This window comes from Malus domestica, chromosome 02 (genome assembly GCF_042453785.1).
Source record: "Malus domestica chromosome 02, GDT2T_hap1".
Taxonomy (NCBI): Eukaryota; Viridiplantae; Streptophyta; class Magnoliopsida; order Rosales; family Rosaceae; genus Malus; species Malus domestica.
This window is the reverse complement of record NC_091662.1, coordinates 30,652,348-30,665,179: the sequence shown is the minus strand read 5'-3', so window position 1 is coordinate 30,665,179 and position 12,832 is coordinate 30,652,348. Positions and strand designations below refer to the sequence as shown.

The following is a 12,832-nucleotide window of genomic DNA, read 5'->3' as shown; positions in this document are numbered from 1 at the left end:
AGATTTCATTTGTCGTGTCCTCTGGTTGAACCAATATTCTTCTTTTCTCCTACCATTTCAAGCAGCAACATTCAAGACATCTACCTTGTAAGACACATTTCCGAAATTCCTGGAAAACACTTCAGGTGCTTTAGTCACATGGTCCCCCTTGCTTTAGTCACACTGATTGATCCTTGGAACATAACTTGGCCAGACCAAAATCAGAGATTTTTGGCGTGATTTTTTGGTCGAGCAAAGCATTATGGGGTTTGATATCGAAATGGAGGATTTGTAGATCACATCCCTGGTTCCTTTGGCTATGTTGATAGCAATATCTTGCAACTTATGCCAACCAAGGAAAGAAATCTATCTACTGATGACATATAATCCTGAAGTGAACCAAAGGGAAAGAACTCATAAACCAGAGCTCATCTAAATCCATCAGCACAAAAACCAACCAAGTGAACCACATTGACATGGTGAATATGGCCCATTGTTCCCCACTTCATTTACAAGCTCTTCCCCGTCACCCTTGGAAATGTTAAGTACTTTCATGGCAACAAAGCATTCAGAAAAAAGCTTTCCTTTAAAAACAGTTATGTATGCTCCTTGGCCCAACTTGTACTTGAATTGATTTGTAAACCTCTTAATATCTGCATGGGAATATATGATTGGCTTAAGATCTTTGTAGTCCGCTAAAATCTTACCAAATTTCATTCGATTTTCTTTTTACTTTTGTCAGTGCTGTAGGCGTGATATGCCGCAATGACCAGCAGTAACAGAACAAATGAACCCAGGGTTGCTCATGCAAATAGATAGATATTATCCATGAGTAAACATTTATTCTCAAGTGTCCTTTGGACATGAAACAAAGCTAAACACCGGTCCTACAAAACTCACCCTTGCAAACGTCTTTGTTTTGCCTGCAAAAGACAGTTGCAAAAATTAGACTGTCATTTCTCAAAATTAATCAATATCTTTACCATAAATATAAGCCGTTAATTACATGAAAGCGAAAAAATCACAGCATGTAGCAAAGTATACAGATCATCATCATTAAAAACATCATAAGCTGAATGGATTCGAAATAAGATTTAGACGCGTTATCGTTACTTGGTTTCCTCCTGTCAACAAGTTCAATTTCGCTCTTGGTGCCATTGTTCTTCAATCTACACCTTTTGCCCTTTGCTTCACATTTGATTCAATTTGGTTTAGACCATTTGAAATCAATGTTTTAATTTCATTTCCCACCCAACCACCAAATGGAACTGATGAAACACCATACGCCTTTGTACAAGACTGCAGGGCAGGAAAGCTTTCAAATAATTGAAAGAACGAAGACACACCATAAATTCTGTTGCCAGGGACACTGAGGCAAGGGGACTTGCTATATATAGAGGGAAGGAGAGAGGGTGGGATAAGTCCATGAAATCCATGGAATCAATGAGGGAGGCTTAAAAAGAGTTGGTTGGATTGTGTGATTAGGTCAGGGGAAATTACTGAGAGAGAAATAGAAAGGGAAGAAGGGGTATTTGGTGGATGGTTACAGATTTTCCGGCCCTAGAAAATTATAGTCTCACAATTGCCTCTAACCATTCATCTGAGGGGCAACCTGTTCCCCTTGAAGATGATTTGTTATCCAAAGAGCTACCCGTTGAACCGTCAGTCGGGAAAGAAGATCTACATGACGACCAGCTTATTCGTCAGTTAAAACACTCACATCTTCGCTCCAAATGTTTGCCCAACGACTGATGTCTTAACCTACGAACTCTAAACATCCTGTAAATCTATTCAGTAAACCAAGTTTGTTGACTGATTTTGCCTTACTAAACTTATATTTTGTCGGTTAAAAAAGGTGAAACCGACGAAATCTTCTGTCGCGCAATAGTTGACAGGGCAAGCCATAAATTCTAGTAGTGCAAGCATAGCATCTGCTTGAATAAGTAGTTCTTAGATGAATCCAAGAACTAAAGGATTTAGTCTTATAATTTTAGATGTATACTAGCAAGTGTACCCGCCCGTTGCTGCGGGGTTTGAAACATTGTTGAAGATGTAGAAAGTTTTGAAAAATATATATGCTAAAGAGTGGTGTTTATATACATATATTACATCCATATGTTTACAAAGTGTTATTTACATTCATACATTACATGACAAAAGTTGGAGATGTTGTTATGCCATCCTCAAAGATTGTTTTCAAAAGCTATGAGTCTATCTCATGGAGTATTTTATGTTTACAACTATACAAAGTTAAAAAAATTCAGTTTTATTCCACTAAAGGCATCCAAAATACGACAATGCTGAACTGAAAATCAAAAGAAGGAATTAAAAACCTAATTTGATCACTCATGAATTGAATAACCCTAAACTGCATACGAATTGAACTAAATGAAAATTTAAAGATGAAGGGAACTTTGTCATAATTTCATTATGCAAGATTTCACTGTGCTAGATTTCATTTTAGGCACCAAAACCAATTCATAAAATTAAAGTTGGGGTTTCCATATTCTCTATTGGGTATCGAAAGTCATGAAAAGCTCGGAAATAACCAATCAAGTGTTCTGTTTTCATCCTGCAAAAACTCAAATTCCAGAAACAACGAAAATGCAAACTTCATATGGAAATTGAAGGTTTACCTGCAGATCAAGTGTTCGGTTTTCATCCTGCAACTTGGTTACCTAAAAAAAAAATAGATCCATTTACAATATAGAAACCAAATTCATATTGAACACTCTATACCTCACATGTATAGACCAAATATGGAAGCCAAAATAGACACTCAAAACTGATACAAAAATACTACATAAATTTTTTTCAACCCTATATGTCTTAAAATAAAATTAAAGGGATCATATTGCATAACAAAAGTATACCACCTGCATCAAGCTTCAGCTCTGTCTCCAATGGATCAATGATGGACTCAACAGATAGCATTTCATCGTCTTTCTATGCAGCGTGAACTCTTCAAAGTGTGACTTCTGCTGCAATATTTTGATATAAAACAAAACCCCCATAATCAGATTAATTAGGGTTTTTTCTTCATAGTTTCATGTACTTCAAAAGATATATGATGTAAATTATACTTGAGTATTATCACTGTATAAAAAATAATAAACGGATATATCACATTTAAGCTTAAGTATGATGATTACCAAAATACTTTAAATGGTTCTTCAAATTATCATTGTTTACATCAAGAAATCATTGAAACATTGTTGAAGATGTAGAAAGTTTTGAAAAATATACATGCTAAAGAGTGTTTATATACATATATTACATCCATATGTTTACGAAGTGCTATTTACATTCATACATTACATGACAAAAGTTGGAGATGTTGTTATGCCATCCTCAAGGATTGTTTTCAAAAGCTATGAGTCTACCTCATGGAGTATTTTATGTTTACAACTATACAAAGTTAAAAAATTCAGTTTTATTCCACTAAAGGCATCCAAATCCATAACTCTGTTACTGGCGCCTTTTTCATTTTGTACGACAATGTTGAACTGTAAATCAAAAGAAGGAATTAAAAACATAATTTGATCACTCATGAATTGAATAACCCTAAATTGCATACCAATTGAATTAAATGAAAATATAAAGATGAAGGGAAATTTGTCATAATTTCATTATGCAAGATTTCACTATGCTAGATTTCATTTTAGGCACCAAAATCAATTCATAAAATTGAAGTTGGGGTTTCCATATTCTTTATTAGGTATCAAAAGTCGTGAAAAGCTCGGAAATAACCAAAGTACACACCTAAGAAAAACATAAGCAATAAACCATTTCCAACTCCTCAAATCATTCATCAAACATAGTAATACAATCATCGAGACACACTCAATCATTTATCCTAAACCTAAATAAGAATAATTAGGTTTAGGATTAATACCCAAACAGTCAAGCCTTCACTTATACTTGTTTTGGTCCTTGCTGCAAAAATGCAGGCCTGTCGTTATGCTCCTCTGGATTTGGCGTCAAAAAGTATTTTTCCTGCCTACCCTCAACATCCTAATACATAGATAATGCAGCTTGGTTAACAACTCTCCTCCTCTGCTTCTTCAAAGCTCAAAACTTTCACACTCAATGGATCAAATAAGCCTTGTTTTTAATACCCTTTTGGAGTTTGATCTTTAAGTCAGTTAAATTTTTTATTTATTTTGTCTGAATTGAATTTGTGGGTTTTGTCTCCCAATCTCAAAAGCTTATAGTTTTATATATTAACAATCCACACAAAAATAAATATCACTCGTATTGTGGAGCCAAAAATAATCACAAGGTGACACGTGGTTTTTTGGGTAAAAGATGACAAAAATACCCTTGAGGTATAACGGGATTCCTATGCGCAAGTAGCGGGCAATCATCCTTAACCAAGTCAAAAATGCTCCAAAAAGGTAACCAATTCCAAATTATCTCATCCATCCTCATTTAAGGTAATTCCCAAAACCTAATTTATTCCATTTAGCTAATCAATTAGCTAAATAATATATTCCTTTCATATTTCCTAAAATCTTCCTTTAAAATCATAATAATTGACTAATTAAGGGATTAATTGCCTAATCAATTCCTTAATTGTCAATTAAAACATCCATGCAACCCCAAAAACAAGTGAAGGGCCGGCCACCTATTGTTAGAAAAGGAATTGGTCATGTTTTGTTTATCTCTTGATATTTGCCCATTTCATCCCATTAATTAGCTAATTCATTTGGTAATAATTTTATTTCGCCAAATTAATTAGGGAACTTTAACGAAAAGCACCCGGTACTGTTCATTTTAACGAAAAACCACATTTTTACACTAAAAAGTCAATCCTGGTACTATTCACTTTACCCTTTATTTTGTCCTTATCATTAAAACTCAAAGTTTTCAAGCCCTTTTTATTAGTTTTCCTAATTAATTAGTCAATTAATCACATAACTCCCAAAATCATCTTAAATCATGAACAAAACCCACAAACTAGGCTATGTGACCGGTCCTTTCTCACCCTAAGAGGCCGGCCACTCCTCTATAGAAAGCCCCACATTTCTCACCAAAACCTAGTTGCAACTCTTGCTAAAATTCTCTAGAATTCTCAAACACTTTTTCTCTCTAAATTCTAACTTTGGCATCGGAGGTTCTTCGACCAAAGCCCCCCCCTTCATCGTGAGCGCGTGAGGCTCTTGGCCTTGACCTAAGGTGTTAATTGTTTTGTAGGTGCAATTTTGTCCAAGATCAAGGAGGAAGAAATTTGCATCCACACTTATGATAAAAATTTTCTAATCCCCATAAATAAACAACTCAATATCTTCTTCCAATCCCAATTCTTCCATCATCTAATTGCCATTAATAATCCCATATGTGAAATCGTAATCTATGTGATAGAATTGAGAAATAATAAAAACTCAAATTCCAGAAACAACGAACATGCAAACTTCATATGGAAATTGAAGGTTTACCTACAGATCAAGTGTTCTGCTGTCATCCTGCAACTTGGTTATCTTAAAAAAAAAAAGATCCATTAACAATATAGAAACCAAATACATATTGAACGCTATACCTCTCACATGTACAGACGAAATATGGAAGCCAAAATAGACACTCAAAACTGATACAAAAATACTACATAAATTTTTGTATCAGTTTTAAAATAAAATTAAAGGGGTCATATTGCATAACAAATGTATAACTCCTGCAGCAAGCTTCAGCTCTGTCTCCAATGGAGCAATGATAGACTCAACAGGTAGCATTTAAGAATCTTTCTGTGCAGCATGAACTCTTCAAAGTGCGACTTCTGCTGCAATATATTGATATAAAATAAAACCCCCATAATCAGATTAATTCGGGTTTGACAACCAAGCAGAGGTCGAATCAATTTTGTTGACGATCGTAGCAAGAACCTTGGGAGTAAGAGAACTCGTAATCCAAGATAGGATCATCTAGTCAGTCTGGATCCATTCATTATATAATGGATTGACTTTGTCTGTGAATTTACCATTGTCATCAAGAACAAAGGCAGATGGGCATTGAGTTTCGCCAGTAACATAAGAGAGTAAGTTGCGGCTGCGCAGCAAGGGAAGAAATTGAGCACGCCAGAGAGGGTAGTTGTTGAGGTCGAGCTTGATCGTAAGAAAATTTGTGACGGAGGGAGCATCGGAGGAGGAAGAAGATGCCATAGTTTAGGATCTACAAAAGAGAAAAAAATTATAACAGGAACCGTTGTCGTTAGACCTTGGCTCGTGATACCATGAAAGATAGTAAATATGATTTGCAGAATCTCAACTCCTAATTAGAGTGAGCGGTTTTCATTGATATTTATAGGAGTACTATACAAACACACGCAGAACTAGGATTACAATCTAAACAGGAAGTGGACTAAATAGAAGTTAAGTAAGGATGAAACTTGTTCTGCAGTAGGCATGTCGTCTGAGGATTCCATGTTGGAATGTGATTGTGATTGTGATTGTGATTGTGATTGTGATTGTGTCGAGGGATCAAAGCGCGCTCTAATATATGACTTTATGCCTAATGGCTCTTTTGATAAATACATTTATTCCAAAGAAGGAAGTCTTCCCTTAACTATCAAGACTATGTACAAGATTTCTCTTGGAGTCATGGGATCGAATATCTAGATCAAGGTTGTAAAATGAAAATTCTACATTTTGACATCAAGCCTCATAACATCCCTCTTGATGAGAACTTTAAAGCAAAGGTTTCTGACTTTGGGCTTGCAAAATTGTATCCAGTAGATAATAGCATTGTCTCTTTGACGACAGCACGGGGTACAATGAGATATATTGCTCCTGAGTTGTTCTACAAAAATATTGGAGGTGTCTCATACAAGGCCGATGTCTATAGTTTTGGAATGTTGTTGATGGAAATGGCAAGCATAAGGAAGAATTTGAATGCAACGGTAGAGCATCCAAGCCAAATCTACTTCCCGCTGTAGGTATACGATCAGTATTTTGTGGGAAATGACTTGGAAATAGACAATGTTACAGAGAAGGAAAAGAAAGTGATAAGAAAGGTGGTTATAACCGCCTTGTGGTGTATTCAAATGAAACCAAGTGATCGCCCTTCGATGTCCAAAGTTGTCGAAATGCTTGGAGGAGATGTTGAATGTCTGCAAATGCCTCTCAGGCCTTCTGTATGCCCCCAAGAGACGGCTGTGACTGGGGGTAATATTCAAGACAATGGATTGAACCCAATATGTTCTAACGCATAGCTAACATGTTCATTGTCAGCTAGGTGATAGTCAAATTGTTAAGAAAGTGCAGTAATGTATTATTAATTAAATTCTTACTTTAAAGTGATTTTGTGAATAACTATCGTCTGTAATTGTTTGGCTTGGATTTATCTAAGAAGGACTTGTGTTGGTGCGTATAACATATACATTACTTTAGTCTAAAGAAGATGGAGAAATTGTACTGTACAAATGACAGTGTTTTGATCTGGATTTCATTCTATTTATGGCCATGCCATTACCTTAAAAAAAAAAGGGCCATTGCCCTTCGATTTCACTTTATTTACAATAATGCCTCTCTCTGCCGCTTCTGTTGATGCACACGTGTTGATAATCATGGAATGGGAAGGACACATACCCCGCGCGAAGACAATGCCTCATCAAACCCTACTTTCCTCGTCCGTCTTGCAAACCCCCCGCGAGAACGATACAGACGATCTCGCATCCATTGTATCCCTCATCTTGCCGCCGTCTCCTTTCTCTCGCTGATTGTTAGGCCAGTTCGGTCTGCAAGGACCACAATGAGCGGAGCTCCTTTGAAGTTCGAAAGCCCGATCCGAGATGCAATTTCCAGAGTCAGGTTCGCCCTGAAATCCGACAATGTCCTCATCTCATCTCGTGACCTGTAACTGTTACTCCACTTTGGTTCTCAGCAATTTGGAGTTTGTAGCACTTTTGGCTTTTCAATCGTAAAAATTGATTCTTTAAATTCATTTTGCAGATTTTAAGATTGTACGACCCAGAAGCGACGGGCGGACCAAATGGATCCATGGATGGATGAAACTCTGAAGAAGACTCATGTCAGCCGCCAAGCTACCCGAAAAGTAAGGCTTCAAATTTGCGTTGTCTTGCATATCTGTGTGTGATTTTGATTTCTTTGGTTCTGGATGGATTTTGATTTCTTTGATTCTGGGTGGATTTTGATTTCTTTGATTTATGGGTTGGGCTAATTTATGTGCTTATTTATTTCTCTATGCAGATTTTGAAATCTTGGGTGAGTTTTTCAATGACTTGCACACCTCGATTCGGTTGTTGCGGTTGAGGGGATTGAAGTCCAGTTTCAGCAACATTTACTCCCAAATCGAGTGTTTAACGGATAGGTATTTTCTTTTGCTTGGTTGCTGAGAAAATGAAGGGCTTTTATGTAAATTGATCGTTTTTATCTAGATTTTTTTGTATTAATTGGACGATAGTGATCCTGACATGGTAGATCCTCTTCTTGATGTTGCATGTTCCTCAGTTTGAATTGATTGAATGGCGAATGACTGAAATATATTGTCCCATCACCGCGGAAAATGAGCTGTCCATTGTGAGCATAGTCCATGGAGGTAATCTCACTGTCAAACATTTTATGAATGACTCTCCCAGTGCTAAAATTGAAAACCTAAAATATAGATGTAGAAGTTCCACCAATCAAATACAATTGATAATATCCTTGCAACCCTATAACATTATTGGAATAAAAAATTTAAAAAAAAAAATTAGCTCCCTCATGCTTCAGAAAAAATATAAACTAAAATCAAAGTAGCAATAAAAAAAATTTGTGTGGGGATTTCTAATGAGATGTTGCATTGTGATTGTAATGCAATGCATGCGAGAAATGGCGTATTGTTCATCTTATCAAGAGCAGTAAGATCTTTAGTTATAAAGTATGAATCCGTATTCATACTAATTTGAGATTCAAGATGTTTTTTAGATTAAAAGAAAGAGTTATAAAGGAAATATGGCTGCGGGACCATTGGACCAGAGGGCCACATACTCTAACAATATATGATGAATAGTACTCATTGTTCTCTATTTTGTTGTCTAATTCTTCTCTTTAAGGTATAATACGAAAATCTTATTTCAAAATTGTGTTTTTTTCCTTCAGAGAAAATTTGGACTATAAGAGCTCAGTGCAAAGCTTCCTGTAAGCATGGGAAAAAACCAAGGCACAGTTCCACGCGAGGTAGTTCAATCTTTCATTTTCGTCTGATGAGTACTTGCCCTCCAAGTATTAGATTTCTTGCAATTTTACTTTTACAATGCTCTTATAGTTTGCCATTTTGTTTTGAGATGCTTTTAATTCTTGTTACAAAGCGGAGCTGTAGTTCATGTGTGTGAATTTTTGTTTCAGTGTGTTTGGGGTTCAGAAGTGAATGCATTACTCAGGGATGGCTGTCAGCCTATCCCACATATCTTTTACGTTTTCACTTTATTCATGTGCTGAATTATGGTGTCTCTCTAAATTGAAGAACTAAAAATGGCAAGCAAACTAAAAAGCAATTAGATTATGAAATGGGTACTTTGGTTTCTCATCACTGCTTTGTTTGGTAATTTTCATTTATTCATGTTCTTTTGACAGCGTATTCAATTGTATTTTTGGTTTTCCCTGCTTCGTTTATTTTATGCTTGCGTGTTCTTTTGTATGCCTGATGTCTTTCTCTACAAGCTATGCATGAAGATTTGTTGTTGTTCTCAGCCAAGAGATAATTTCACGGATTATGTTTTTAAAGTCATACAAAATACTTCTTGAGGATAACTGGGTTTGTCGGGATCTGTTTTCACTACAAATAGGATGTATCTTTTATATAAAAGAAGAGAATGGCGAGTTGCCAAAATTTCATTCTTCATCTTGATTTATTTCATGATGCTTTTTCTTTCATTTTATTTGATTCTTTCATTAGCTTTGCTAATTGCTACCACTAAATTTGAAAGTGAACATCAATTACATGCCAAATGGACTTTAGAGATCAAGTATGGAGTTGAATGAGAGGAGAAGTCGTCACTTTCTCTCAGGTCTCTCTGGACAAGGTTTTCCTTATTTTTTTGTAATTGTTTTTTTTAGTTTAATGAGATGGAATTAAATAGTTAAGTTACCATACTAATGAATGTACTTTATTGAATTTTTCGTAATAAAAATGTGACAAAATGAACACCTTCTTTTTGTGTTTTTAATTTTTCTCACCTCTCCGAATTCAGTCCCACGCTGCCGTGTCCAGCTCGCCCGGTTACCGTAACCGACACAAACAGTGCAAGTGCCATAGACCCGCTCACATACACTCAGGAAATCACAACCACACGAAAAGCAGCTTCCTTTTTTTGGTGGTCGAAGAAAGCTGCTCCCTTTAAAAGCCAGAAAAATCAAAACGACTGCATTTTCTCTCTCTTCTCATCACCATCACTTTTTGCGTCTAATTGGAGTAAGTGTTCATGATGCAGCTACTTTGTATCTTCAATTTTTTTCCCTGCATGTTTATTTACGTTCTCAGCTTTTACACTACAACCATTACATTTGTTATTTTGTTTTCTCTCTTTTTTTCTTTTGGTTTTGAATAATAAAGTCATCATCTTGCTTCCCCACTAACATTTGGCACGAGTAGGAATGGTTTAGGTGTGCTCAGTTTTGGCCTAAATGGTTATCGAACGAGCCTAAATGTTTGTTTCAATTCTCTACCCCTGCTGTTGGTGGATTTCAAGTTATTTACAAAATTGCCAACTTTCGGTGAGGGTTTCAGGGATGGGAGGCCATGCCGCTCTGGGATAAAGATAGACAGACAGAGGGAGAGGGAGACAGAGCGACAGAGAGAAAGGGAGAGGGAGGAGTGGGGATCTCAGTACCATTGCGACAGATCCTCGATTTCATGAGTGGGAGAGGGGGTACAGTCAGAGAAAAGTATGGGGGCCGTCGGGATTTGAGGGGGAAGGGTATGGATCGGGGCCGGGGATCTGGGTTTGTCCCTTTGGGCTGTTTGCGACCTCTCTTAGCGACTTACTCCGGCTTCCGATGATGGAAACACTAAATCATTCACTCCTCAAGTATGTTACTTTTCAGTCATTGTTCGATTAGTTCCAGTTCTCATTCTAATCTCTGTAAAGTTTGCTTTGCTCTGTTTAGGGTTTGAAGAGGAGAGAGAAAGTTATGCCTCATTACTTTATGTAGAAAATTACTTTATACATATGCAATTTACATGTCTTGAAGTAACTGCAGTATCCTTTGCTTCATAGACAATTTCTGAAATTCCTTTTCTTTTTCTCTCCTAATTTCAGTCAATGATGCTGACAGAAGATTACGGAGTTGAGTACCAGGATGAGGAGACTAGGAATGAGTTTTGGCTCTTAATAATTGCTGCTTTGTTGCTTGGAATTGTCAGTGCTTTCAGTTCGACTTCAACAATACTATATGTGCATCTTAAAGTTATAGGAATATAATTTACGTTTCAGAATTTAATTTATTTAAGTGTTTTGCTAAAACACAAACACTGAGACTTGGTGGTGGCCTGCACTTTGCAGCCACAACTAAGACCAAGGGGTTGATTTTTATTTTCCTTTCCTTACCAATTGGATAAAAGTGCAACCCACCAGATAAGTAGTTAATTAGTTATACTACTAAAGTTACATAATGCCACTTAGCAGCTGGAAATTAACGAACTAGATTTCTTAACATATTTTTACATTCCATGTTTTTTTGTATGACAACTTTTTAGGTGCTGCAGTTTTGTTCTGGTTTTTCATTCTTTCTGTGAATTTCAATTGTAGTAGGATTGAATCATTTAAATTGTGGGATTGTTTTGTTTGATGGGTTTCAATTGTGTTTTCATTTATATAGTACTAATGGATTTACTGTGTTGGCAATTTCAAGAATTTGAATCGTTGGAGGGGGAAGTTGGTTCCTAGGCATTTTGAGGTATATAATTATATACCCTATTTTTATTCAAAGCCTATTTTAAATGTATGATTGGTTTGTAAGAAATGAATGAAAAAGAGAGTTAGAATACCCTATTTTGGATTTCGAAAAACAAAGTTAGAAATGTATAAGGATGTGCATTTTATTTACCCTGTTTTGGATCAGAGTGTGTTATTTGAAAAAGAGAGTTAGAGATGTATGATCAGTGTCTGTGTGTGTGTGTGAGTTGTTCATTGAGGTGGTTTTTGCCACTAGACTTGCATTATTGTTCAGGACTGACAACTGTGATAGTAGAATTATGTAATTATGCATGAAGCGGAGAATAATGGAGAAAGATGGCTTTCTATAGTGCTGCCAATGGCAATTAATTTCTCATGAAAACAAAGAAAAGAGAAACAGAGGTATAATAGTATATTATTTTTTATAGTTACAAATATTATGATAGCATGCTTGAAGAATCAATGTTTTAAAAGGCTCACCTCAGGGTGCGCCTAGGCACCCTGTGAGGCTGGACTTGAGGGTTGCCGCCTTTGTTTTGAGGGAGTGGGCGGAAGGCGCCGGAAGGCGTTGTCGGAGCCGTCTAGGCGCGCCTCATGCAATTTTTTTTTTTTTTTTATTTTTACTCCCAAACCCAGATTTTGGGTAGGGTTTTAACTACCTCATACCTATTCCTTGCACTATATTGTGTGCTGTCTGCATGCATTGTTATATGTGTGCTCATTGTGCTTTTCATCCTCTATTTTATATATATATATATAACATAATATATGTATATATATGTATATATATGTGTATATATGTATTTATAATATATATGTGTGCTCAGGGTGATTATTGATTAATAATTTTTTTTAATATAATATATGTGTACGCTCAGTGTATATATTAAAAAATTTAGGTCCCGTAAGGCGTGAGGCGTGGGCTATCCCTCGGACGCCTCGCCCACGCCTCGCGCTTTTAATACA

The 12,832-nt window shown here is 36.2% G+C and overlaps 2 protein-coding genes across 2 annotated transcripts in view; one reads left to right on the top strand and one right to left on the bottom strand.

The window, feature by feature from the left end:
* The window catches only part of LOC114821587 (rust resistance kinase Lr10-like), a 90,474-nt gene that overhangs the window by 15,994 nt on the left and 61,648 nt on the right, over nucleotides 1-12,832 (top strand). The gene's annotated exons all lie outside the window — the stretch shown is intronic.
* Nucleotides 1-12,832, bottom strand: part of LOC103424112 (uncharacterized) — a 74,125-nt gene that overhangs the window by 10,433 nt on the left and 50,860 nt on the right. The window lies entirely within an intron of this gene.